Below are 27124 nucleotides of genomic sequence, written 5' to 3'. Positions count from 1 at the left end.
CTGCACACTCATGTTTATAGCAGCACTATTCACAATAGCCAAAATATGGAATCAGCCTATGTGCCCATCAACTGATGGATGCATAAAGAAAATGTGGTACATATACCACATATGAATAATAATAGATTATTATTCATCCATAAAGAAGAATCAAGTGTCATTTGCAGGAAAATGGATGGAACTAAAGATCATCATGTTAAGTAAAACAAACCAGATTGAGAAAGACAAAGATTTTCTCTGAGAAGAAACTAAGAAAGAACATTACATGTTCTCTGTCATACCTGGAATCTATACCTAAAAAGAATGAATGACATGGGTATAAAATGGGGACTGTGATAGTGTAGGAGACTAGTGGGAAGGCAAGGGCAAAAGGAGAGGGTAATGAGGGGGTTGAATATAATCAAAGTACTTCATATGCATGTATGAAAATAGAATAATGAAAACCCATTAAATTTATTTTTAAAAGGGGAGGGGAGGATGAATAAGATAACTGGAAGGGGTGAATTAGATAAAAGTTCCTTATATGCTTGTATGGAAATATCCCAAAGAAACCCCTTTGCACAATTAGTATACACTAATAAAAATATTAATGTGACAAAATACTTCAACTGCATGCTGTCATTCAGCCAACCAAGTTTTCATTCAAAGTAACTTCATGGTATAAGAGAGAACAGAATTCATTCTGAGGAAATTCAATGATACTTATCTCTTGGTGGTAAGGAGACTTAAGGAAGGGTTGCTGCTAATGTGTGTTTTTGTTTTAACATTGAATCACTTTTATAACACAACTTGAAAATATAATAAATGATTACCATTTTCTCGCTATCACCACCAGTTGCAAGCAGGGCTGCTACATATCAGCGTGTATCTGTTTGTCATCCTTATTGACAAGTTTACAATATGTCCTAGGTACAACAAGTGTGCATATTTGGAAGGAAAAAATGGATGATGACTCTATTCTAGAACATCCAGAAAAGTATAGGATATGAATTGATTTTGAGTTAAAATTTTATTTACTTGGTATCAAAGCACCTGATAATATTCAATAGCTAAAGAAATATACTGAATTAATGGACAAACTTGTGGTCTACTTATATTTTACAAATAATCATAATATGAATAAAAGCCACTGAAATAAGCATACTTAAAATTCAAAATGTGTGCCACCAAATATAGTACATTAAAGAAATATAAATGTAAAGTTTTGCTCATAAAAATGATAAAATAGGAAATCAGTTTGTAGCATCTGGCTATAATATTTTATAGGACTAACATGGCACTTTTGCAATACTACATGTACTATTTACATTCTTAAAAATAAGTAACATAGGCTTTGCCTAAAATAAGGACCTAACATAGAGTTTGCTTAAAATAGTATAGGTATTATTTAAGGACACTGTAGAGTGGTTCTCTTCTCCTCTAAATATATCTTTCACATCAGCCTAATGTCCCACTGTCATGTTTCATGTTTTCTAGGGACTAGAGACTGAATCTTTCTGGGTTAGCTTAGACTCATCCCCATTTTGTTCTTTAGGACTATTTCACCAGGATTGGGAGACTAGCAGATACCACACTTCATCAGCAGATTAGTCTTGCTGCCAGAGCCTTGGTATTTTGATGTTTTGGAAACACTGGGACTCACTGAGGTGTCTACTAAGTCAGTGTTCTGCTAGCTTTCATGTACTTAGTGTGCACAAGCTCTGAACTCATACTGATTTTCTGCCTGGTGTGGTACCTTGAATTCTAATTTGGCTCGATGATGGGGATGGAGTGCTGGTTCCCTGTTCATCACTTGACTCTTCCCCTCCTCTCAGTCTCATAATCCCAGTTCACTTGTGAATGCCATTTCATAGAGATAGGTCAATGGAAACCACGATGCAAGTACCAATGTAAACTTTAACAGAGCTTACATTTATTCTACCCTGCCCCTAGTCACTGCACTCGACTCCCTGCATATAAGTACTGATGGTGCTTCAGTGGAGTGTGGTTTGGGGACAGAGATTAGAGATCTGGTCACTACTACTTTGGGAGTGAGTCCTCATATCATAACCTAAACAGCCATGGTTCTCCTATCTCTTCTGTTCCATATGAGGCTATAGACAGTGTCAATCTGTTTAGCACTTTTTGAGTATTTAAGAACATGGATGTTATTGTCAGAGCTGGGTTCAAATTTTAGCTCTGCTACTTACCAACTGTGACATTTTGTCAGTTCTTTAAAATCCTTACATTTCAGTTTCTTCACCTGGAAAATAAGGTTACCCTAGTGCCTTACTCCTTGCATGTTTATGTTTTTAACTAAGACAAATGCATGAAAAAGTATATTACAGTATAAATAAGAAAATAAGGCTTAAAGCAAAAGTTATTCGTACTAATATTCTGACACTTAAAAACATTTCTAAAAAAAGGGAGTTCTAAATAAATTACTTTAAAAGTGTTTTATTCAGTAATAATTTCTTGACCCTTTGTTACTCTACCATTATTCAGCTACATGATAAAGCCTTTGTGCAGATGATATATGGAAGGATTATGGACAAGAAAAATGGAGCAAACTTCTTCTACTCCTTCCTTATTGTCTTCACCCTATAATTCACTAACCTTATTTGTTCATCCACAAACCACATGCCAGGCATTGCTCCAAGGCAGGCACGTAGGCTAATGGGATTTGCAAGTTATATTAAAGAGGTGGATTTTCCCTGTGGGTGATGGGGAGCCATTAAAGAAATTTGATCATTTGCATATTTGCATGTTAAGATCACCGTACTGGTGACACTGTAGAGGATGGATTGCAGGGGTGGGGAACAGCAACAGGGACCACAATGGACTTCACGTGTAATGTCACTCACTGTGAGAGTTCATCCTTTAGTGCTGCTGGAATTTCCTTCCATGCTTTTCCCTGGCCTCTTCTCCTGCAAGAAACCTTCCCAGATTCTTTCATAAATCAAGTGGCCTACTCTGCACTCTCCAGAATTCTGTTTTCCCAATCTCAGCATTTACTAAACCTTAGCAAACTGATGTTATCCCTTGCTTGTCCTAGCAGATTATAAGCACATTGAGGGCAGGACCTGCATCTTAGTTCTTAGTATATCCCTGAAGCTCATCTTAGTAAAGTACATACTAGCTGCTCAAGTGATGTTTAGTCAATAATAGAGTAGGCTAGTAGTTGAAGGCTCTGTATTGTTAACTCCACACATGAAAGTCATGGTTTAATGGAAACAAACAAGAGGACCTCCTTTTGCTTCAAGTAAAACTCCATGGGATCAGAGCTTTACAGGGGTTCAACATATAGTTGGTGAACTCCATTTCTTAGTTAAGATGCGGGCCATAGAATGCAGGCAAAGATTGCTGCTTAATTAGCTGCTCCAGAATCATGTTGAGAATTCGGAATTTATTTGTCTGCACTCTTAAAAATCTGTTTTAGTTTTTTTCAGTTGGGTCTAGTCCTTTAGCACTGCTCTTGTCTGTGTTTTCTAGATTTATAGTAGTTGCTTCTCATGTAATTTCCTTCAAACCCTTGGATGGAACTTCTCTAGGATTGAACCTATTGACTCGTTTAAAGCTGTCACATGCACGCATACTACCTTCTAGAATGCTTGAAATATTTTAATAAATTGATGTACTGATTAGTGTATTTCTTTTGCTTTCTTGTTCCTTTAGTTGATTTTTTTTTTTTGACAGATCATGCTAGGATAGCAAATCTCACCATACTCTTAGAGTAACACTAACTCATAATGTTCCCATCGCCAACAGATCCATCTAAGTTGACATGATAAAGTAAATAGGGCATGAATGGAAGGAACAGAAATTGAGAAATGGGAAAGATATTTTATAATTCATAGCAATAAAAATGATCTGTTTATTAAAAAAATCTAAATTTAGATTATCTTGGATGTCAAAATCATCTTAAATATGTTTATTCTACTCTTTCAAATCTAAGTGAAAAAAGACAAAATCAAACTCTTAAGTGAGCCATTTGCCTTTCTTCATATTTATTGACATGAACTTAGCCAACTAAGTAAATAAAAACAAAAGCTTTTACTGCTAATCTTGTCTCCTCTGTGATTCCAACCCACCCTCCCAGTTGGTCATCTCCTCTCTTGTTCTTTTCTTTTGCATTTGCCTTCTTTAATCAGCTGTTTTCCAGGCCAACAGCTTCTATAGATTTGCTTTGGTGTCATTAAGATGAGGTGGGATGAAAAGAAAATTTGCCTTTGTCTTGGACCAAAACATGAAGGAAGAGATGCAAATGCCACTGTTGAAATAGCCCTTGGTTCCAGTCTTCACCACTAGGTGTCGGTAAGTAATCTAATTACATATCCAATTTATGACTCCAACAAAAATGAGTAGACATTGAGCTGAGTGGGGCAGAAATAAAAATTAAGGTCATGTGGCCTAAATAATATCCTGCAGCTTATCTGTAACAGCAATTTCAAAACTGCTGGAAGAGTCCTTGGAATATGAATTGGAAAGTTCATGAATTAATAAGAGCATATGAAGGGACTTAATCTTTATTGGAGAAAATGAATAAATCCTATTTTATGAGTCCTTCTTTTTCTCTCTTCTATTAAATGGGACACCCTGCTGCCTTCATTTTCATGATCATAACTGGATTTTATGTGGTCTAACTGTATTGGCTGGGCTGTTAACATCAGGTGAGGCCTGCTCTACTTCCCAATCCTTCATAGGTTCATATATTTTATTGTTGAACTTTTTCAGACCCTATTTTAAGGATGCTGAGACTACTTGCAAAGCTAATTTCAATGAGCCTAACTGTTGTCCATAGGCTTATCTCTGGGTGCATTCTTATTCACCCTTCAAGACTCAGATCACACCTGTTTTAGTCTGTCAAACCTGACCCTGGGGAGTTCTTTCTCCACACCTATGTGATCTTCTCTGTGGCGTTTTTGTCTTACATGGTACTAATTGTTCATGTATCTGTCTGCTCCACAGACTGTGAGCTCCCTATGGAGAATAAGTTTAGAAGCCCCTGCTCAATTCTGGCTGCTGTTGGCACACTGCTTACTACTCTTTTATAATTGCCATTTCCCCTAAGCACTTCACCAGAATCTTCTCGCGTCATTTCAGCAGGGGGTAAACTGGCTGTGTTTTATAATATTGTGCTTAGAAAGAATAATTAAGTCCCCATTAAATTCATGTGGAAAGAGGATTTTGTTGTTTATGTTTGTGTGTGCTTGAATGGTGTCTTCAAATGTTTGTAAAAGGGGTTGCTTATTATTCATCCATTGCTATCCATTTATAAACAGTTACACAGCAAAGGAGTGGGATTGTATTCATAAAAGATGCTAAATCAACACTTACTGGTAGATTTCTAAGTAAATTGCTGCACTTTTCCTTCCTGAGAGAAATAACTTGAGATTAGAAAACATCTTTTCTCAAAGAGTTTAATATACTTTCAAATTCAATCAAGTATTTCAAAATGCTACCAGTAGTTACATTTAAATTTTCTCTACATTCTTAATTTAAAAAAAATAAGTACAAATTACTTTGAGGAACTTACAACATAGTGAAATCAGCATGCATTTATGTAATGCTTACTGCATACCTGGGCCCATGTTGCAGGAGGAAGGAGATGTCCACATGGCTGGATTTATAAGAAGCTCACAATAGGTGGATGATGTATTCAATGAATCTAAGTACAATTTTCCACGAGTCAGGAACCAAAGAAGACTTGACTTTCACCAGACAGGATGCGATCATGAGGCAGTCTTCCCAGAGAGTCACGACCTTTGAACTAGAATTTTACCATCTTCAAAGTCATAAAGCTTTACAACTTCTACTTTATAACTTAGCCAAATGAAAGCACTAAGGGATTCAGGCAAGGTCTACATATAAGCTAAAAAACTAAGATGCGTTAAATTTCATTAACTGTTCAGATGTATCTTTGAATCTAAATGATAAAGTTAGTAGAGTAAATTGAAATGACTGTTCTATCATGCCCTTAACCTAGTAGGTTTCAAAGTTTGGCATACTTCAAAATCATCAGTTAGATTGTTAAAATACAGATTCCTCTGAAAATTTATTGAATTCGTATTTCCTGGAATGGGGATGCAATATACTTTTAACAAGGAAACACTGGTTTAAGAATGATTATATATGACATTTGACAATCAGAGGTAAAACTTGGCCTTGTAAAGCATGCTAGAATTGTTACTATTTTCTTCTGATTTACCAATGACTTTTCCTCTTGAGGGAGAGATAAGGAAGTTGTAACAGTAATCTCATACTCTACTGTTAGTTTTAGGGCTACATATAGATAATTAAAAAGAAAAAATCACAATGCCAGAAAGACTCCCATTCTGGAGATGGGAAAACTTAAAGTTCAGAGAGGTTAAGAAACTTGATTAGGGTCACACAGCCAATACAAGGTGAAAGCAGCAATAAATTTGCTGGCCTGCTGCTCCTTGCCTGTTTGAGGACAGCCAGCTTATCTCAGTTCTAGAGAGATCAATCTTTCAAATATGTTTCCTGGAAGATGATTATTTAAGTCATTCCAATAAAAAAGACAAGATGTGCCAACCTTCTCTGGTGTGCTCTGAACTGGCTGCTGATAGCTCAATTGGCTGGGAAGAGGAAAAGTGTCAGGTCTCTGCTACTGTCGCTTTCCCCTTCATCCAACCCTTGGCCTCTTCCTGGCATTTCTGTATTAGAAAGCAAATGTAGACAATTCTAAATCAATTGCAGACAAATCTAAACCTTAGCACTCACTACACTTCTCAGCTGGTGTTACTGAGGTGGGGCAACAACTAAAAGTCAACAATTTGCTGATGTAATGCATTGGCTAACGTTTGCACAAATCATTCCTTTTACAACTGGGCAGTTGGGACAAGACCAAGTGCAGATAAGAAAACTTGTGATACACTTGATCCTGTATTTGGGCTACTTCACTTACGCCTGAGGACAATCTTGGATATAACCAGGATATACTTGAGAGCACTGCTTCTTGCTGACCTCTACAAGGGATATGAGAACTCCAGAATTTGGGATTGATCATCCCAGATGACTCCCGAGATGATCCCAGAAACTAATGGTGCAGAACTCCAGAGTCAATGGATACTTCATTAGTTGGATATTCCATTAGCTGGACTGTGGTGGCTGGCACAGTACGGGGGATAGATTTCTTCTTCTCTTTGCTGAGTAGTTCAGAAGATAGCTACTCATTGTAGACATTGTTTGGGAAATGTTTACGAGGGAGCATTTTGGAAGTGGGTTCACACATAATATTTGTTATCAGAGATGGATGGCACTATAAATATTTTTTAGAATTTATATATTGTTTATATTGTAATCTTTGTGGACCCTGCTATACATGAAAGCAGAACTTCCCCTATAATAATGAACTTCCCTTTAATAATGAAAAACCTGAGTTGAAACGTGAACACTCTAAAAACAAGTTTGCCATCATAAACCAATGGGAGTAATAAATATAACCTTAAAATCCATCATCTGAATTTTTGTCAAATAAAATCATTGTTACATAGATTCCAGTGTTTGCATCATTGAAAAATGTAAGCATCGTCTATTGTGATTCTATAATCAAACTTTTTTGCTCTTCATTTGCCCATTTTAAAATGGGAAAGTGTTTGCATGGGTTTGCATGCAATGTGCGTGTACATTTCACTTCCATCAATGACACTTTAGTGTGTCTGTACAAATAGAGTGACAAAGCAATCTTCCCTCATCCTTTGGAAAAAGGTCATGAAAGGCCCCTTAACTCTTCCAAAGGAGTTATGATAACTTCTCTACCTTATTTCCTCCCAGAAATTTTTCTTATTGCTTATGATGCATCATTTTCTTGAGAATGATAACCATCAGCCCAACCTTTAATATCAGTTTTTCAGCTTTATACTTAACAAAGTTGCTCTTTTAGTAGCAAAGAAGCTGACTTGGCTGGGTATAACACATCATTCTCTCGTTCTGCCATGTGGATTACAAAAACCAGCTGATTGCACATCGGCCGAAACCCCCTTGATACTTGCAGTTCAGGAGCTGGCAGAGGTGGCGGGAATTTTTCTGTGAGGCCTGTCCTGTCCACCCTGTCTTTATACCATTGTTCCTTAAGCTCAGCCTCCATTGGTACTGCCTCCTACTGTGATGGGCTGTTCATGCCACAGTGCTGATTCCAACCATTAATTTAGTGATAGGACCCAGAGGAAATGCTGACCTACATTTGTTCTTTAGGCATGTCCTCGCATAGGAACAAACTCTATTCTAACAGGTTATTTTTATAATGGTGCCACAGTAAGGTTAGATTCTTACCCAACAATATTTGACTTGGAGACATAGCTGTAGAGGGAAGAATTTTCCTCCTTGCATCTTCCTTTCTTTGCATTCGTCTAGCAAAATGAGCCCATTTATGTGTGTATAATAGAACTTCCCATTTTCCACTTTCTTTAGATCATGGAGGGAGAAAATTTCACCTATTTTCTTGCTCTCACAAATACACAGCAGAATTTTAACTTGCCTTCCATTTTCTATGTTCTCCTCCCCATAGTAACAGATGTGACTAATATGATTGTTTCCTGAGTCTCATCAGTCATTCTCTGCTTCTTTGCTAACACACCGTGACCTCTTAAGATTTGATTCGGGGCCAGCACCATGTCTAGATAATAGGCTGTATCCCCCAGCCTCCCTAGCAGCTAGAGATGGCCAATGCAGTAGATGCAGAAGTTGTCAGGTAGGGTTCTTGAGGAAACTCTGATTCATCTGGGAGGTATGTTCTTGCCCGGGCACCTTCTTTATTCATACTACCTGGAACATGGATGCCATGTCTAGAGTTACAGTGGCTATCTTGAACCCTTAAGAGGACCTTGAAAACAAGTTATAGCGCAAGTATGTGCACTTGGAAACATAACCCTTGATGATTGTGGAGCACATTGCCAGTCCTGTCTGACCTGTCTTCAAACTTCTTTAGGGGAAAAGAAAGTTGTCTTTTTAAGTCACTGTTATTTTCTGTTGTTTTTCAATGTAGCTGAGCCTAATCTATTATGAACTATGTGAAAGCTATGTAAGCAAGAATCATTCCCCACTGCCTCTGCCTCTTTCTCCTCTCTACCCTTAGTTCCAGCTTCTCATCTTTAGCTAGTAACCCCAATACTTGGTCTGCTTATCTCATAAAAGTGGGAGCACCGTGAACACCAATCATCATCAAACATGGGTATCTAGCATTTGTAAGACTCCAGACCCCCATTTGTTTTCAGGTATCCAAGATGGCAGCAGGATCCAGACTCTTTATTTGAGGCAAATTAACCAATCTGCTTGTTAGTCACTTGCGTTTGCATAAGGAAGAGCAGGTAAAGAGGGATAGAAAAGGGTGGCTGTTTCCTTTATGATATTCCTAGAGGTGAAAATCCATTCTTCTTTGGGACAGGAGAGGAATGTGGGAAGAGGGAGAAAAATTTCCTTAAAGACACAAATCCTAGAATTCACCTTGCATGTTGTCATTTCCACATCAGTCTAAGCCTGTTTTCCTTTTTTATTGCTTTAGCTGTTTTGAAGAAAGTAAAGAACTGGAGTGGAGATGGCTTAGTAGATCTGGGGCCTTCCAGTACAACGTGCACTCCAGCTTCCTCTCCCCTGTGCACCCACCTAGCAGTAGGAGGCAAGAGCAGGACACAGGAAAGGTGCTGAAAGAAGGCACATTCTGTCTGTCTGCTTGCCTTCCACACACTGTGTGAATCCAGCCTCTTTTCTGCACACCATGAATGAGGAGTAGGAGGATTGTTTTGTTAGAAAAGTTCATTTATTTACAATGAGTTGAGGGTGAGCAGTCACAGTTTGCAATGGCTGTTTGGAACTGAGGATTCAAAGCTCCCTCCTGAAGAAGGTTGAACTAGTAGTGTTAAGTATCAAGGAAATGGGTATGTTACCTTTGTACATTTCAGAATCTTATTCTTCCTGCCTTCTGCCTTAAAAGAAATCTGAAGAAAGAGGATGGAGATCCTTTTGGTTATACCACACGTGATTTGGTTAGCACCTCTCAAGTGAAATTATTATTCCAGAGGAATGCCCAGGGCTTGTTTTCTGAAAGTGTCAATGGAATTGAAAATTTTGCCTATTATCATTTTGCAAACAGAATTTCATTCTTAGGCCACCATCACAACTGGAACAATAGCATAGGGCTTTAATCTCAAAGCAGTATGTGTGTGAGTGTGTGTGTGCATGTGTGCGTGTGTGTGTGTTTTCCAGGCTTTGCCCCCATGGATGGCACCTGGAGCTGTGGTGCTTCAAATGGGCGATCCCCTTGCTTTGAGTAGTGAATAACTACACATATGCTTAAGATTCAACTACCATTGTGTTTAATGTTCCTCTTTCATAATAACAATACCTTGTATTTGTATATCATCTTTTGTAGGAAAGCACAGGCATTTCAAAAATATGCTCAAGGCTTATCACATTGTGAGTGGCAAGTGTTCCATTCTTTTTCCAGATGAAGAAAAGGAAGTAATGGAAAAGAACTCAGTGATTCAGAGAGGCCATTAAAGCATTTGTAAAACCTATGTTCTCATTTGCCTTCAGTTTAGTTTAATATTTGTTGAAATGGGTATTAATTTTTTCTCAGACAGTTTTCACTGAGCTCTAACTCAATACCATAAATTCTCTTTTTGAAATACAAAAATAGGTTGTTTCTAACATATTCAAAGTTGTATAGCCAAAACCACTAATTCCCAGATCTTTTTTATCCCATATATATTAGTGGCTGGACTCCATTTCCCTCCTTCCCAGCTTCTGACAACCACTAATCTGCTGTTTCTGTGGATTTGACTATTCTGGACATTTAATATCAAAGACCTTTTGTTTTTTTTCACTTGGCAAAATGTTTCTAAGGTGAATAATTAATTCCTTTTCATGGCTGAATAATAGTCTACTCTATGAATATACTACATTTTTAATCCAGGTATTAGTTGATGAATATTTGGGTTGTTTTTACTTTGGGGCTATTATAAATAATCCTTCTATGAACATTTGCATAAAAGTTGTTGTAGACATTTGTTTTCAGGTTTCTTGGGTATATACCTAGGAGTGAAATCAGTGAGTCATATGGTCACTCTGTTTAATCTTCTGAGGGGTTTCTGAGCTACTTTATTGAAAGGCTGAATCATTTTACATTTCATCCAGCAGTGTACAAGGGCTTGGTTTCTCTATATCCTTGCCAATACTTGTTTTTGTCCATCATCGTGATTATTAATTATCCTAGGCAATGTGGTAGCCATTAATTTTAAATTATAATAATAACTTTAAAAAATATGAAGCTGGAGACTGAGCCACTTTCTAAGTTGGGAGAGTAGATTAAATTAGTGGCTAAGTTGCACCATTGTCCTCACTATATTCAGTACTCTCTTCCTTGTCTGTCATAGGCTTTCTGGTGTCTGTACTTCATAGGAGAGAGAGAGCAAGCAGCTTAAGACCTCATCTCCTCTCATCATTTGCTAAGTCCCATAATTAGCTTATAGGGACACTTTTCCAATTTTAATTTTCAACTCTACATAGAAACTCTTCTTTTCTTTTTTTTTCTGGATGCATTGAAATGTTCTATTCTAGGTGTAATGACATACTATTTTCACTGGGCAAGGAGGTGATAAAAAATATGAACTGATAGATAAAATGAGAGGAAAGGGGAAGGCATACTCAATAGTTTTCCTTTTCAGTTTTTCAATTCCAATATGGCTGGGTTTGGGCTGACTTGCCCTTCTTTGTTATTACTGTTTTTTGTCCCTCTAAAATTAGCCCAAAACTTTTAGTGGACAGGTAATTCCTTAAGATGGGCTTTTAAAAAATTTACTCTCTATCACCAACTGTATCTTGTTATTCCTCTCTTCCCCTCTCCTTTGATTCTTTTTTTCCTTTTATTTATATGTGCATACAATGTTTGGGTCATTTCTTCCCCCTTCCCCCAGCCCCTCCCTCTCCCCCCCCACCCCCTCCCTCTCTCCCCCACCCCCTCGCTACCAGGCAGAAACTATTTTGCACTTATCTCTAATTTTGTTGAAGAGAGAGTATAAGCAATAATAGGAAGGACCAAGAGTTTTTGCTAGTTGAGATAAGGATAGCTATACAGGGAGCTTACTCACATTGCTTTCCTGTACATGTGTGTTACATTCTAAATTAATTCTTCTCGAACCAACCTTTTCTCTAGTTCCTGGTCCCCTTCTCCTATTGGCCTCAGTTGCTTTAAAGTTTCTACATTAGTTCCTTTGCATTGAGGACATCAAATGCTATTTTTTTTTTTTTTTTGGTTTCTTGCCTAGCCACATACCTCCCTTGTGTGCTCTTGCCTCATCATGTGATCAAAGTCCAATCCCTTTGTTGTGTTTGCCCTTGATCTAAAGTCCACGTATGAGGGAGAACATACAATTTTTGGTCTTCTGGGCCTGGCTAAACTCGCTCAGGATGATGTTCTCCAGTTCCATCCACTTACCTACAAATGATAAGATTTCATTCTTCTTCATGGCTGAGTAAAATTCCATTGTGTGCAAGTACCACATTTTCTTAATCCATTCATCAATAGTAGGGCATCTTGGCTGTTGTGAATAGTGCCGCAATAAACATGGGTGTGCAGGTGCCTCTGGAGTAACCTGTGTCACAGTCTTTTGGGTATATCCCCAAGAGTGGTATTGATGGATCAAATGGTAGATCAATGTTTAGATTTTTAAGAAGCCTACAAATTTTTTTCCAGAGTGGTTGTACTAGTTTACATTCCCACCAACAGTGTAAGAGGGTTCCTTTTTCCCCACATCCTCGCCAACACCTGTTGTTGGTGGTGGTGATGATGGCTATTCTAACAGGGGTGAGGTAGAATCTTGGTGTGGTTTTAATTTGCATTTCCTTTATTGCTAGAGATGGTGAGCATTTTTTCATGCGTTTTTTGGCCATTTGAATTTGTTCTTTTGAGAAAGTTCTGTTTAGTTCACTTGCCCATTTCTTTATTGGTTCATTAGTTTTAGGAGAATTTAGTTTTTTAAGTTCCCTATATATTCTGGTTATCAGTCCTTTGTCTGATGTGTAGCTGGAAAATATTTTCTCCCACTCTGTGGGTGTTCTCTTCAGTTTAGAGACCATTTCTTTTGATGAACAGAAGCTTTTTAGTTTTATGAAGTCCCATTTGTCTATGCTATCTCTTAGTTGCTGAGCTGCTGGGGTTCCATTGAGAAAGTCCTTGCCTGTACCTATTAGTTCTCTATCAGTAAGCCTGAGCTAAGTGCATTTATTATCATTATTGTCTTCAGCAGTTCCGGAGTGCTCTTTACTTCCTCATTTGTTGCACACTCATAGTAATAGTGATACTAAATACTGAATGTGCCCATGGCACTTGTTAGACATGGTGTCCTGTGACAACTTTGTGATGCACATTGCTAATGACTTAGTAGTTGTGGGATGAGGAAATTGAAGATGAGAGACACAGGGCAATATCCTTGACCTTGACCACACAAGGGAAGATGATAAAGTAAGATTGACTGGGGAGGAATGTAATGTCAGGCTCATCGCCTTGATGTCACTCAACAACAAAGACGTATTCTGAGAAATGTGTTGCGAGATAGTTTTATCATTGTGTGAATACCACAGAGCATGCTTACACACACTAGATGAGGTGGTATAGGTCAACCACTTGCCATTATTAAACACAAACTGCATGATACTATGCTGGTATAACACAGCACACTGTTTTATGGTAAACTTTTTAAAATAAGTAGTAGAAGGATACATTTTAAAATAATGATAAAAAGTATATAGCATGATAAATACACAGATCGGTAACATAGTCACTTATCATCAAGTGTTATGTACTATACGTAATTGTATTGCTTTATTTTCGTACACCTAGCAGCATAGTGAGCTTATTTACTGCAGCAGCACCACAAACACACGCTTATGTGTTATACTACAATGTTATGACAGCTATGATATCCCTAAGCAATAGGATTTTTTCAACTTTGTTATAATCTTATGGCATCATCACTGTATATGGGTCCATTATTGATCAAAACATCATTATGTGGAAAATGGATATACATCTTCTTGGCCCCTTCTCAGGCTCTGAAAGTCTGGAGAACTCACTTACACTGGAAAATCCTGAAAAGTAATTTCTTCTTCTTCTCTCCCACAGTAACCCAATACTCCTGGAGGGAATTATACAGCTAAGTAAGCCTGCGATGACTTGGTTTTATTTAATTATAATTTTAATTTTTTCCATTATGCCATTTTTGTCTCTGGAGTCAATTCTTCTTCTCAGATATTTTCTGATAATTGGAAAATAATTTTGTGATTTTTTTTTCTTGGTGGTGGTTTTAAGTGAAACCTTATCCATTGGATTAATTTAAGTTTGGAGCAATTTCTTGGTATGGCCTTTAAGCATAATCAAATATAACCCCATACACACAACCCAGCAATCATCATTTCTCTTGCCTTTGAAACAGAACCTAGCATTGTCATTTCATGCCAGGTAAAAGACAGCTTTCACTTAAACCGCATATTCTTCTACCTCACTGTCTGTGATTTTGCTGGTTTGTAGTCTGCATTATTAGAATATATGACAATAATATCTGAGTGGGCTCCTAATTTTTGATGACAGAGATCCACTAAGTGAAAAAAATAATGCAAATTTCAATAATTCACTCAAAATGGAGGTAATTGAGACTGTTTTTAAAGTACTCACTTACATTGAGATGGATTTTTTTTTTATATTGAGCAAATATAAAAAAATAGAGTCATGCATTTTCTTATAGTTTATAAAATCAAAATGGGAAACACTGGATCCCAAATGTTCTTTTTGCCTTTCATATCACAACCTCTGGACCCTCTTAAGAGCATAAAGAGGGATTGAATATCTGGAAAAATACAGACATTATTTTCCATGGGACTTGACCACACAAGTGACAGGTGACCTCTGCTTTTCCCTTTCATCTTTTCATCCTTCCTATATGTAAAAGATGGGCAAAAAATTGGGCATGCTCTCAATGGTAGGTTATAATGAAAGTAAAAATATTCCTTGAATTTCTTCTGAAAAAGGAAAGAGAGAGAGAGAGAGAGAGAGAGAGAGAGAGAGAGAGAGAATGTGTGTTGTGTGCCTATATGTGTTAAAAAAAAAAAACCTTAAGGGAAAAACTAAAGAATAACTGTAGGGAATAATAGCAAATTAAGTTTAATTAACATGCTATAATAAAGCCAGCCCCTGAGAACTGTTCTCCTGGATGTCATCATAAATAGCACTTTATTCCTTACTTAGGCAAACATGAGCTTAAAAGAAATTGAATTTTATTAAAAAGTCCTTTAACTCAGAGTTTATCTCAGCTTGTTCTTTTCTGTTTTTAAATTTAGTTTTATTTTGAACTAGCAAATAAGTGCATATATTTACAGGGTACGATGCAATGTTCTGATGCATGTTTATAAGGTGGGTGATTAAACCATGTTTCTTTTCTTAAGTGCTTCTTTTTATTATAGAAATATTCAATGGAAATGGATTTCTGAAGTGCAAATGTCTCTTACTGGAGGCTTTTTTTGACATTCATCCTCTGACATAAATTACATGTAGCTGATATTTGGATAAGTCTTATAGCTGCCACAGTTCTAAAATGAAATGGACATAAATTGTTTTCTATTTTAAAATTTTTAAATTGGAATATGTATCAATGATTGAGACATTTGGGGGTATGTTTAACCTTGAATTATGGATGTACTTGTTATTAAAGTATACCAACACCACCCCACCTGTCTGTGTCAGCCTCTTTGCTTCCTTAGCTTCATACTTTCTGTTTTCAGCTTCTACAGTTTCCCTCTTATCAATACTTCGCTAATGTCCCAGACTAAAAAATGCAGTGGAAATGGAATGAAAAGATCTGAATTTGAATCCAAGCCCCTTCACTTATTTATTTTGTGACTCTGGTAAATTATTTGACTTCTTTCAGATAGTTTATTTATAAAGTGGAAAAATGCTTTATATTTATTCTTTTTATGGCAATTAGACTTTTAATTAGTTTTCCATACAAAGTTCTACTATCATAATTTGTTTGAATCAATATTGGCTTGAAAAATTAAATATACCAGTAATTTCCATCTGGTCATTCTTCTCATTGTCCTACTTTCACATTCACCATTGATATCAATATTTATCAGTATTAAAGCAAATTATAGTGGTCTTTCTCCCAAAGGGATTTTGAGATTTTTATTGTTCAATTTTGGCATTTTTCTGCTTCACATTATTTTTGGAAGTGGATGAGTGATGAATAAAATTATTATTACATATCTTGCAAAGCAAATTGACCCCCTTTCTTTTAGACAGCAACAAAGTTTCTGGTACATTCAACAGAGTTGTTCAGAGGATTCATGGGAAAGACTTGATGGACAAGATTGCTACAGGCAGTAGAAGGTCTACAATGTGTAAAAGGGACTCCATGGCCACCTACTGCCCAGGCGAAAATGAGCTGTAAGTAAAGGACGAGGTTCGTAGGAGAAGCACTGTACTCTTGAAGATGCTGGACCCGAGAACTAATCAGAAGGGTCTACTGAGGCTACCTGATTAGAGCTGAGAGTACTCACAATGGCTATTCTTGGCTCAGGAGACAACTCTAGGAGAAGGTATTGAAGCTTCTTGCTGGCAATGAGTGCCTTACCTAGCATGTGCAGGCCTCAAGCCAGTAGTGGAACATCTATAGTGAGGGTTAGAGGCTCATTCCTTCAACAAAAATGATGCTTCCATTCAACTCAAACTGTCCCTGCAAAGGAATTATTAATTTAGCCGCTAAAAATTCTTTGTTGGCTACTAAGATGCTATAGAAAACATTTTGTTTCTTGCAAATGGTATTTACTTAGTGAGTGTTTGCTAGATTTCTCATTTTTTCGTAAATATTTATGAAACTCCTATTTATAGGCCTGACACTGTTTTAAGTTGTAGGCTTATAGTAATGAACTAGATTAGTGAGTCCCTGAAGTCATACAGTTTATATTCTGGAGAGGGATTCACATAAAAAACACTAAAATAAAGATAATATCAGATATTGATAAGTGCTGATAAGTATTGTGAAGAATAATAATTTAGAGATGGTGGTCAGGGGAATGGTATTTAAAGCTCAAATAATGAAAAGTAGTCATCCACCTTAAGACCTGAGCAAAGGGAACATTCAGTAGATTCAATTATATATATACATATGTATATATATTTATATATGTTTATATTTAATATATTTACATATATAGTATATATTTATATATTGCTTGCTGATTTGTTCTACTTCTTAAGTTAACCTCATTCTAATTCACTATAATCAAAAAGTTTCATTCAAAGTAGTTATTGACATGTTCCATTCTCTGAGCAATGTTAAGTGCGAGGGATATAAAAGTAAAAGCCATTGCCTCTCCTTCTAGGAACTAACTTTCTAGTATGGAGATCCAGTTGTATAAATAATTACAATGAGAAGTAAAAATGCCATGATAAGAGTCATGGTCAGGATGCATGGAAGACTTGTTGAAGAGATCCCTTTATCAAAATGGAAACTGCAAAATTATCTGTGTATTGGGAGAAAATCTCCATGGGTCTCTCATGTTTCTATATACCTTATCAACAGAGAGACTTTTGTTCAGGACTATTATTCAAGAATGTTTGGATAGCTAGCACCTTGGAAGTTAGAGTCAGTGTTTACCTCTAGAACAGAGGACTTTGTTTCTTTACCAGGATGCTAAAGAAAATGTTTCCCCATAAGGTGAAGGTTTGCCAGGTATTCTTGTAGCCTGTTTAAAAGATTGGAGTTTCCTAGGCTCAGGATTTATCAGTTGTGATGTAAATCCAGAGTGAGCAATATCTATACAGGTCACTGCCACTCCATATTTCCCCATAGAATTCAGAGGACAAGAAAAAATGTGGTATTTATACATAATGGAATTTTACTCAGCCATGAAGAAGAATGAAATCTTATCATTTGCAGGTAAATGGAACTGGAGAACGTTATTCTGAGCATGGAGCCAGGCTCAGAAGACCAAAAATCACATGTTCTCCTTCATATGCAGACTTTAGATCGAGGTCAAATGCAGCAACGTGGTTGGACTTGGATCACAGGACAAGAGGAGAGAACATACGGGAGTTATAGGAATAAGTAGAAAACCCAAAACATGAAAGCGTTTGATGTCACCAGTCCAGAGGAACTAATACAGAAACCTTAAAGCAACAGTCAACGTGAGAAGGGGATCAGGAACCAGGGAAAAGATCAGTGAGAGATGAATCAACTTGGGTTGTAACACACTTATACATGGAAGCAATGCTAAGAATCTTTCTGTATAGCTATCCTTATCTCAACTAGCAAAAACACTTTGTCTTCCTTTTATGCTTATGTCTTTTCTTCAACAAAATTAGTGATAAGGGCAGAACAGGATCTGCCTGGAAGCCAGAGGGGGAGAGGGGAAAAGGTTGGGGGAGGGAGGCAGGGGGGAGAAATGACAAAAACAGTGTACACGTGTGAATAAATGAATAATAAAAATGTTTTAAAAAAAGAATGTGAAGGTTATATTGCCTACTGTCCTGAGTAATAAAGTCCTTTGTCTCTCACTTAAGTCTGTGACTTCTGCAAGAATCCATGCAAGTGTGTCATGCTACCTTGTTAGCTTGAAAGTTGGCAACACTCTAGACCCTTAATAATTCTATGTCATGATATGAAAAACTTAAGTTTAAGTTTTCTGGGCCTCAATTTTGTCATTTGAGAATGTGGGATATAAATCCTTACCTCACAAAATCATTGTAATGGGATGTCATAGCACAGATTATATCTCCCATAATATTGAAAATTTTAGTATAGAAATACTACAGTATTCACAAAAAATATTCTATCTCTCGGAGTCTCTTGAAACTATCTGTGTTCAAACAGCAAAGTTCTGGTTCCTGAGATGTGAATTGAAGTTATACAACTTTCAGATGATGTCCTAGAAAAAAAAAAAAAAGAAAAGAAAGAATCTCTTCCTCTTCTGCCTTCCTCCTTCTCATTCCCTGAAATACAGACATGGTAGTGAGATACCTTGGGCCATTTGGATAGGAAGTATGACATTCATGATAGAGTAGTAACATACAAGACACCTGGAACCATTCAAGTCCTAGACTGCTAATATACAGACAGTTATATGAAAGAAAAAGAAGCAGAAGTCTTGCTTGAGTTCCTTCTATTAGGTTTCTCTAGTGAAGCAATAAAATCATATCCTAATTAGTGGAGCAATAAATGATCTATTAGAAAGATCCTGCTGTTGATGGCTGAAAGAAGAGTGTATAGACAGAGAAAATAGAATGGTGATCACTCAGCTACCCAATTATGTGGTTGTCTTCCAAAGATGTTGACTGTTGCCAACTCTTTTAGCCTTACCTGGTCTATGGATTCTCACAAAAACATAGACTTACATAGTAAAATAAATTAGAAGCACACTGAATTTAAGTTAAACTTGACTTGCTATTATAGTTGTTTTCAGCTCTAGAGGATTTTGAGAGAGAATAAAGTATTCCTCAAACTTATCTGGAAATATTACCTTTTATCATAAAACATTCAGTATTTGTGGCCACTGATGTTCCAGGGATATAGTTTGGAAAACATGATTTAGTGTTTGTCCAACCCTCTAGAAAATTTTAAAATGAGATTGCACACAAACATAGTCAACAAAGCATTTCATAAAGAAGGGTGTTTGTCAGGTATGAAAGATTAAATAAACATTTGTGTATCACACACACAGTCATAAATGGCAACCAAAAATTATCGATATGCCAAATACTGTTTGGTATCAATTTTCTTCTATACAGAGTTTAGTTTTCCAGTTTTGTTTGAAAGTGTGAATAAATAGGATAAGGATAGAAAAGAATACAAATGACTACCTTGAGTTCATTTGGGAAAATCTTCGTGAAAAAGTACCTGTAGGAATCTAAGTGGAGTGCATCCTAGTTGTCATAACAAGAAGTTAGGTTGCATTGGGGATGGCCTCCTTGTCCAGGAAGTTCATAACAATCTTCGAAGCAAAAGAAAGGAGGCAAAACAAAGCATGTTAGTCATAGTCCTGCGACTTTGGCCTCTGCAGTGTTTGATCTGGCAGGAGATATTTTCCATGAGTAACTGAGTCCTGCACTTATGGGATCAAACAGCCGTGTAAGTTGGATCGACAGTTAACATCCTAATTCTCTTCAGGACCCATGTAGGAGAAGTAACTCTATTAAATGCTTCATAGAAAAACACTTCATGCAGAATCCTTGGGGGAAAAAAATTAAAAGTCTCCGTTTCGTGCCAAATATTCCTAAAGTTTCCTCAATAGTACAGTTAATCCTCGGTGTTGGCAAAAGCTACTTTTCTTTCATTCTTTTTATGTCTGTATTGGCAAACGAGTTCTTAGGTGCTGACACTGGTGCTGTGGTGACAAGGTTTTCTCTAGCTGTCAGTTTGGGGAGCATGTTTCTTGTGATGCTGCACAGCATGGTGGTAAGAAGTGACAGGGATGCACTGTCTTCATTATTAACAGCAATATCAATTTCCTTGGAGAAAGGGGGACAGAACAAAAGGGAAACATTGTGGTCTGGGGTCTTTATGTAGGATGGCCTATGTTTGTTCATGAACTAGAAGGAGAATTGGCAGTAGGATTTTTAAATGCTAGAATGGTAGGGAGAAACTTTCATGTTCGTCATGTAAGACACTGCAGTCTATTGCATGGTTTACTCATTTTCTTCCATGGACTGGGTCATTAGCTGCCTAACAACCTAAAAACACAAGTATGAATTGTGTCTTCACATCTATACAATGATAAGGTGATTTATTTTTTAATAACCATGAAGAAATTTCTAAATAAAAGAGAGTCTCCTTTAGAAATTAGTATCAAGATTTCCCAACATTCAATGGGACACTAGTTTTTGTGACATGATAACATGCATAATCAACAATCTTAATGTTAGTTTGATCAAATTGTGGTTTTGGGGACACAAAGTTATATAAAATTAATCAAGTTTCTTTTTTTATTCTTTCCTGGAGCCTTTAGTAAGATGATGTATACTGTGAAGCTTAAATACACAAGGTTTCCTGAATTTGCTTCATCATAAAAACCTTTGTTTTGGACCTAGAGAGTTTCATGAAATATCTATTTTGTAAAAGTCTAAAGAAATCAGTTGTTTCATCAGCTTTCATATCTAATGAGCATATAATTATAAACAAAATCAAAGTTTTCAAGGAATTTCCCCTAACCTGGCAATCTCTCCAGAGTCTACATTCTTGGCTTGGGTGTTAGAACTAACAGTGATATAGCAGAGATATAATTTAATCCTTGGGGATATTAAGAATATATCCAGAAACATGCTCACTTTGAGCTTCAGCAGAGATGAACTACAAGCTTTGTGCAATTCCAGACTCACTGGAAAGAATTCTCCCTTTTGCCTTATTTGGGAGATTGCAAGTGTACAAGAGTGATGTTCCGACAGGGTAGAACTTGTGATCATCTCTAAAATATGAAATAGTGGTTCAAAAAGGTTTGTTATTTCACTGTTAGCAACATCTTTCTGTTGGTCATCATACCCCAAAATGGCCCTGTCAGTGCTAACTGATGACTCCAAAGATTCTGTAATGGAGCTTCAGGATTCCAGTGGGCTTTTGCCACTGGTGCATGTGTTCATGAGTGTGTGTGGAAGTGTGCACATGCAAGTTCACAAATGTGTAGGAGATGGATTAGAAGACTAGGAGTTGATGCCAGAGAAGGGAAACAAACCACACTTTCCAAATCTTTAAAGTTAATGAGAATTTCAGAGACTATATTTCCTTTGGAGTTTTTACATTGCATTTTATTAGCTTTTGTTTTCAAATTATGATAGGCCCTAGGCAGTAGTATTTGGTGGCTTAGATTTGTGCTGTGCTCTATAGAAATCTTCACTTGACATCTTGGCTTGATGAACCTGGGAAAGTGTGACAGGCAATGAAATATTATTTTAGTCCTAAGCTGAATTAGGAGTAATATTCTGATAATATAAAACAAATGTAGAAGCAGCTTAGCATGGTGATTAAGAACAGAAGTTCTAGGGTCCTCTTGCCTGAGTTTGAACTTAAGTTTTGTGCCTTTCAGTAAGCCATTTATCTGCTCTGTGCCTCAGCTGGTCAGTAAACTGGATATGATAATAGAACCTATTTCAGATTGAAAAACTCTTAGAATAGTGTCTGATACTTAACACATTTTTATTGTATCTTAAAATATATGTTGAATGTGGCTCCCACTTTCTCTCTTGCAAGCTCCATTTTTTTGCACTTCTTAGCACAATGTAGTTTAAACACATATTTCTATAACGGAAATGTTCATTTAAAAGATGATTATTGATAGCTAATAGCATGCAAGGTGTTATGCTATATGCTTTAATGGATGGAAAGTAAAGTAGATGAGTAGTGTCTTTGGCCTTTGAAAAGGGCAGGAAAATATTCTGAGCTTAGGTGTGATGTGCTGAATTGAAGGGGGAGAGGAGTGCTGAACCTCACAGAAAGGTATCCGGTGAAGAGAAATGGCCCAAACAATGTATGCACATACGAATAAATGAATAAATAAAGAAAAACAAAAGAGTTGGAATTATAAGGCTGGAGCATAGGAGAGATAGATATTTGAGCATCCATACTTAGCAATGACGACTTAAAGTCAAAAGTTTGCCAAAAACAGTTAAAGGGCAAAAAGTGTTAGAGTTTCACTTATTTATTCAATGAACATGTATCAGTCCCTTCTTAGGACAGTCAGTGTAAAGAAGGACAAACCTGGAAGTAGCCATGTTATTTCCTAAGGAAATGCCTGGAGTTTCTCTGTGGTGTCCTCATGTAGCAGATTCCACTTAGGCTGGCCAATGCCAGATTCTTTGCTTCCTAAGCACCTGGTTCAACTACACTTTTCAACTTACCTGTGTTATGGCAGCCACTGGACCAAATTCTGTCTAGTGGCATGAGGCTAGGCTACCCCTAGTCTACTATATATGTCTCTCAGTCCCCTTTTTTTCTTCTATATAACAAAATTTCTTTCTTTGCACAACTTCCAGCTTAATAAAGAAGACACATTGAGAATCTAGGACTGAATTACCATCTGGGCACAGCCCTCACCCATTCCAACCTGCAAGGACATTAGTGTGAGGACACAAGTGAGAAATACACCTTTATTGTTAAACCACTAATATTCAAAGTATTTCTGTTCCAACAGCTTGTGTTATTGTTACTTAATTAATCAAACAAGATTGATTTGACTTACTAGCTCATACTAACCAAAACCCATGGAGACTGGGTAGCTATCAGAATGATAATTTATTAATTCAATTTGACAAGTGTATCTGTCATTCAGACCAGAAATTCCACACTGACATGATCCAAGCCTTGTTTCCCTGTTGTCAGACTGTTTGGTACCCAAACATAATCTAAAGTAACTTTATCTGCTTTCTGTGAGAGACCACAGGAAATAGAAATGTGGGGTTTATACAGTCACTATGGTCATGATCAGTAGTGAGATCTAAACAGGAATGAGAGACTGTTTAGAAAGCAAGAAAGCAGAATAGGGGAGTTGGGTTGAAACAAAGGCCTAACAACAAAGATCTAAGAGACTCTGAAGCAACCATCTCATAATCATGTTTCCTTTGTGACCAAAAATATTGAGGGCCTCATCTCTAAGGCCTCATCAGACAGTCCTTGGATAAGTCCTGTGCTGTGGTTTGAGTGTTTTGTCCTCTCCAAAACTCACATTGAAACTCGGGCCCAATATAACAGTGTTGAGAAGTGGTGGAAACTTTAAGAAAGGCTTAGGTAGTCAGGAGAGATTTAGGTCAGTTTTCTCAAGACTGGATCACCAAAAGACCAGGTTGTTATAAAGCAGGGTCACCTCTTGTGCTTTGTCCCCTCCAAATGCACATGCTTGCTCTTCCATTAGTCTGCCATTATATGAAGCAGCATGAGGACCTCGCAGATGCCAGCACCATGCTCTTGGGCTTTCCACCTCCATAACACTGAGCTAAATAAATTTGTTTCCTTTGTATGTTATAGTGTTAATTGTTTTTTTTTTATAGAGACAGAAAATGGACTAATTCATCCTTTCACTCCTGTTTTCCCTTTTTTTTTTTTAAATGCTCTCATCGATCCTTCTCTCCCACCTTCATTTTCATTGGAGAAGCACATTCTCTCACTAGCTTTATTCATATATTTAATCAGGAGGAATCTTTTCTCCTCCCACTGTGTGCTCATTTTGTAATCTCCTACATTGTGCTTGGGGAAGCGCAATGGGAGAAACCTTTCTTAGGTTTCCAAAGAGGGCCAGCAGCCAGCACCATCTAACTGTTGGGCTAGGGAAAGGAAGTGCTGAACACCTGTCCTTCAGGACTGACAGCCCTGTAGGAGACACACATAGGTAAACACATAAACAGCCAGATTACAATGTAGTATAAGAGTGACCACAGGAAGTGGTACAAGAGGCAGCCTCAGCACAAAGGTGACTGTGCTTAACTCTTGTTGGTTGTTGCCATAAGAGAAAATGAAGGAAAGCCCCGTATAAGAGGTGAGGATTTATTTGCAGAAATGGGAAATCTATCAATGGACCAACCCATAAAATGGCTTGAGGTACCCATACAACTATAGCATGTTAGTTAGTTGGTGTGGGTGCAGATGGGAAGCATAACATGAGAGGGAGGAGAGAAGACTGATGAGATGGGTAGAGGTCTTTCACCAGGAAAAAGATCTGTTGGTTCCTTTTTTTAGGGCTGTTGTAACAAAGTACCATAAGATGGCTGGCTTAAACAACAATGTGTTTCCTCACAACTCTAGCCTGTAGGCTGGAAGTTCCAAGATCAAGGTGTGGACACAGTTGAGTCTTTCTGAGGGCTATGAGAATGATCTATTGAATATGTCTCTCCTGAGTTCTGGTGGCTTGTTGGCAATTTTTGGCATTGCTTGGCTTATAGAAATATTACCTTGATCACTGCTTTCATCTTCATATTGTGTTCTCCCAATGTGTGTGTCTGTGCTCAAAATTATACCTTTTCATAAGAATTCCAGTCGCATTAGATTAGAGTCTACACTACAGCAGTATTTTAATTTGATGACCACTGTAACTGGGGGTTAGATTGAAACTGTGGTGGAACACATTTCAACCTACAACAATGTGCATTTAAAGATCATGTAAAGGAAAAGAACAGATGAAGTCCCAACCAGAAAAATAAGAAGCAAATATAGTGACAGAGCAAAGTGAGTGGCTGGTTGGCAATACTGATTGCTCCTTCAGGTCAAGAAAGTGAAGGCACCAAATCCCAGCTCTGCCTCTTGCACTGTGTCCTCTGTGCCTCATATTCTTTATTTGCAAGAGAGGAGTCCTAATATTCCTATCAGGGTACTTCCTATCAGTTTGAGAGGATTAAATGTGGCAATATATATAAACTCAGTACACAGGAGGTACTACTAGTGTAAAAACTAGATTTAATCACATAACAGTACATCCTTAATTTGCCTGTGCTACTTAATGCCAAAGTAGTTCTAGACAGTCATCAATTTAGTCCCTAAATATGCAATATCACTTAAAAGTTGACACCTTCGGAGGCTGCTCTTGCCTCCCACCACTTATAGAAATTGTTAAATTCTATATTTGCTTCATGTGACCAAAAACTTATGGAAATACACAAGCACAAAGAGGGTGAATTATGGCTGTGAAGCAAGATTTAAAAAACATTCCCCTTCTGGACTTTCTGAAAATTAAATGTCTGATTTGACATCTCATAGATCTTTTTCTCCAAGTTGTTTGGTCTGGATTGAATGTGGTAAATAGTCTACCTAGGAGAGCAAAACAAGTGCCTGCCTTTCCCTGTGCATCCAGCTGCTAGAGCAGCAACAGGATATTGTCCACTAGTCCTATCACCAAAGAAAAATCAAGACCATTTAACACAGTGATTATTTTTTCTCTGATGAGGTAAGAACTAGTATAGGTGCCACATGAGCTCTCATAAATATATTTTTATATTCATGGCACCCTCAAGTGATTCATTTTTTTTAATCATATTCATATGTGCATACAATGTTTGGGTCATTTCTCCCCCCTTCCCCCCTCACCCTCTCTTACCCCCCCTTACCCCTCACTACCCAGCAGAAACTATTTTGCCCTTATCGCTAATTTTGTTGAAGAGAGAGTATAAGCAATAATAGGAAGGAACAAGGGTTTTTGCTAGTTGAGATAAGGATAGCTATATAGGGAGTTAACTCACATTGATTTCCTGTGCATGTGTGTTACCTTCTAAGCTAATTCTTCTTTTTTTTTTTCTGTTAAATTATTTTATTTATTTATTTTTTTCCTTTTTCTTTTATTATTCATATGTGCATACAAGGCTTGATTCATTTCTCCCCCCTGCCCCCACCCCCTCCCTTACCACCCACTCCGCCCCCTTCCTCTCCCCCCTCCAATACCCAGCAGAAACTATTTTGCCCTTATTTCTAATTTTGTTGTAGAGAGAGTATAAACAATAATAGGAAGGAACAAGGGTTTTTGCTGGTTGAGATAAGGATAGCTACACAGGGAGTTAATTCTTCTTGAACTAACCTTTTCTCTAATTCCTGGTCCCCTTCTCCTATTGGCCTCAGTTACTTTAAAGCATCTGCTTTAGTTTCTCTGCGTTGAGGACAACAAATGCTATCTAGTTTTTTGGGTGTTTTACCTATCCTCATACCTTCCTTGAGTGTTCTCGCTTTATCATGTGATCAAAGTCCAATCCCATTGTTGTGTTTGCCCTTGATCTAATGTCTGCATATGAGGGAGAACATATGATTTTTGGTCTTTTGGGCCAGGCTAACCTCACTCAGAATGATGTTCTCCAATTCCATCCATTACCTGCAAATGATAAAATTTCGTTCTTCTTCATGGCTGCATAAAATTCCATTGTGTATAAATACCACATTTTCTTAATCCATTCGTCAGTGGTGGGGCATCTTGGCTGTTTCCATAACTTGGCTATTGTGAATAGTGCTGCAATAAACATGGGTGTGCAGGTGCCTCTGGAGTAACCTGTGTCACAGTCTTTTGGGTATATCCCCAAGAGTGGTATTGCTGGATCATATGGTAAATCAATGTTTAGATTTTTAAGTAGTCTCCAGATTTTTTTCCAGAGTGGTTGTACTAGTTTACATTCCCACCA

The 27124-nt window shown here is 37.3% G+C and overlaps 1 long non-coding RNA gene across 1 annotated transcript; it reads left to right on the top strand.

The window, feature by feature from the left end:
* The first annotated feature begins 4067 nt into the window (after positions 1-4067).
* LOC141425551 (uncharacterized) lies at positions 4068-18346 on the top strand. Its single transcript, XR_012450524.1, has 3 exons — positions 4068-4293; positions 16288-16435; positions 17931-18346. It is a non-coding gene; the product is annotated as an uncharacterized lncRNA (long non-coding RNA).
* Positions 18347-27124: the final 8778 nt, after the last annotated feature.

This window comes from Castor canadensis, chromosome 8 (assembly GCF_047511655.1).
Source record: "Castor canadensis chromosome 8, mCasCan1.hap1v2, whole genome shotgun sequence".
Lineage (NCBI taxonomy): Eukaryota > Metazoa > Chordata > Mammalia > Rodentia > Castoridae > Castor > Castor canadensis.
Note: the sequence above shows the minus strand (reverse complement) of the source record. Positions and strands in the feature narration are given on the sequence as shown.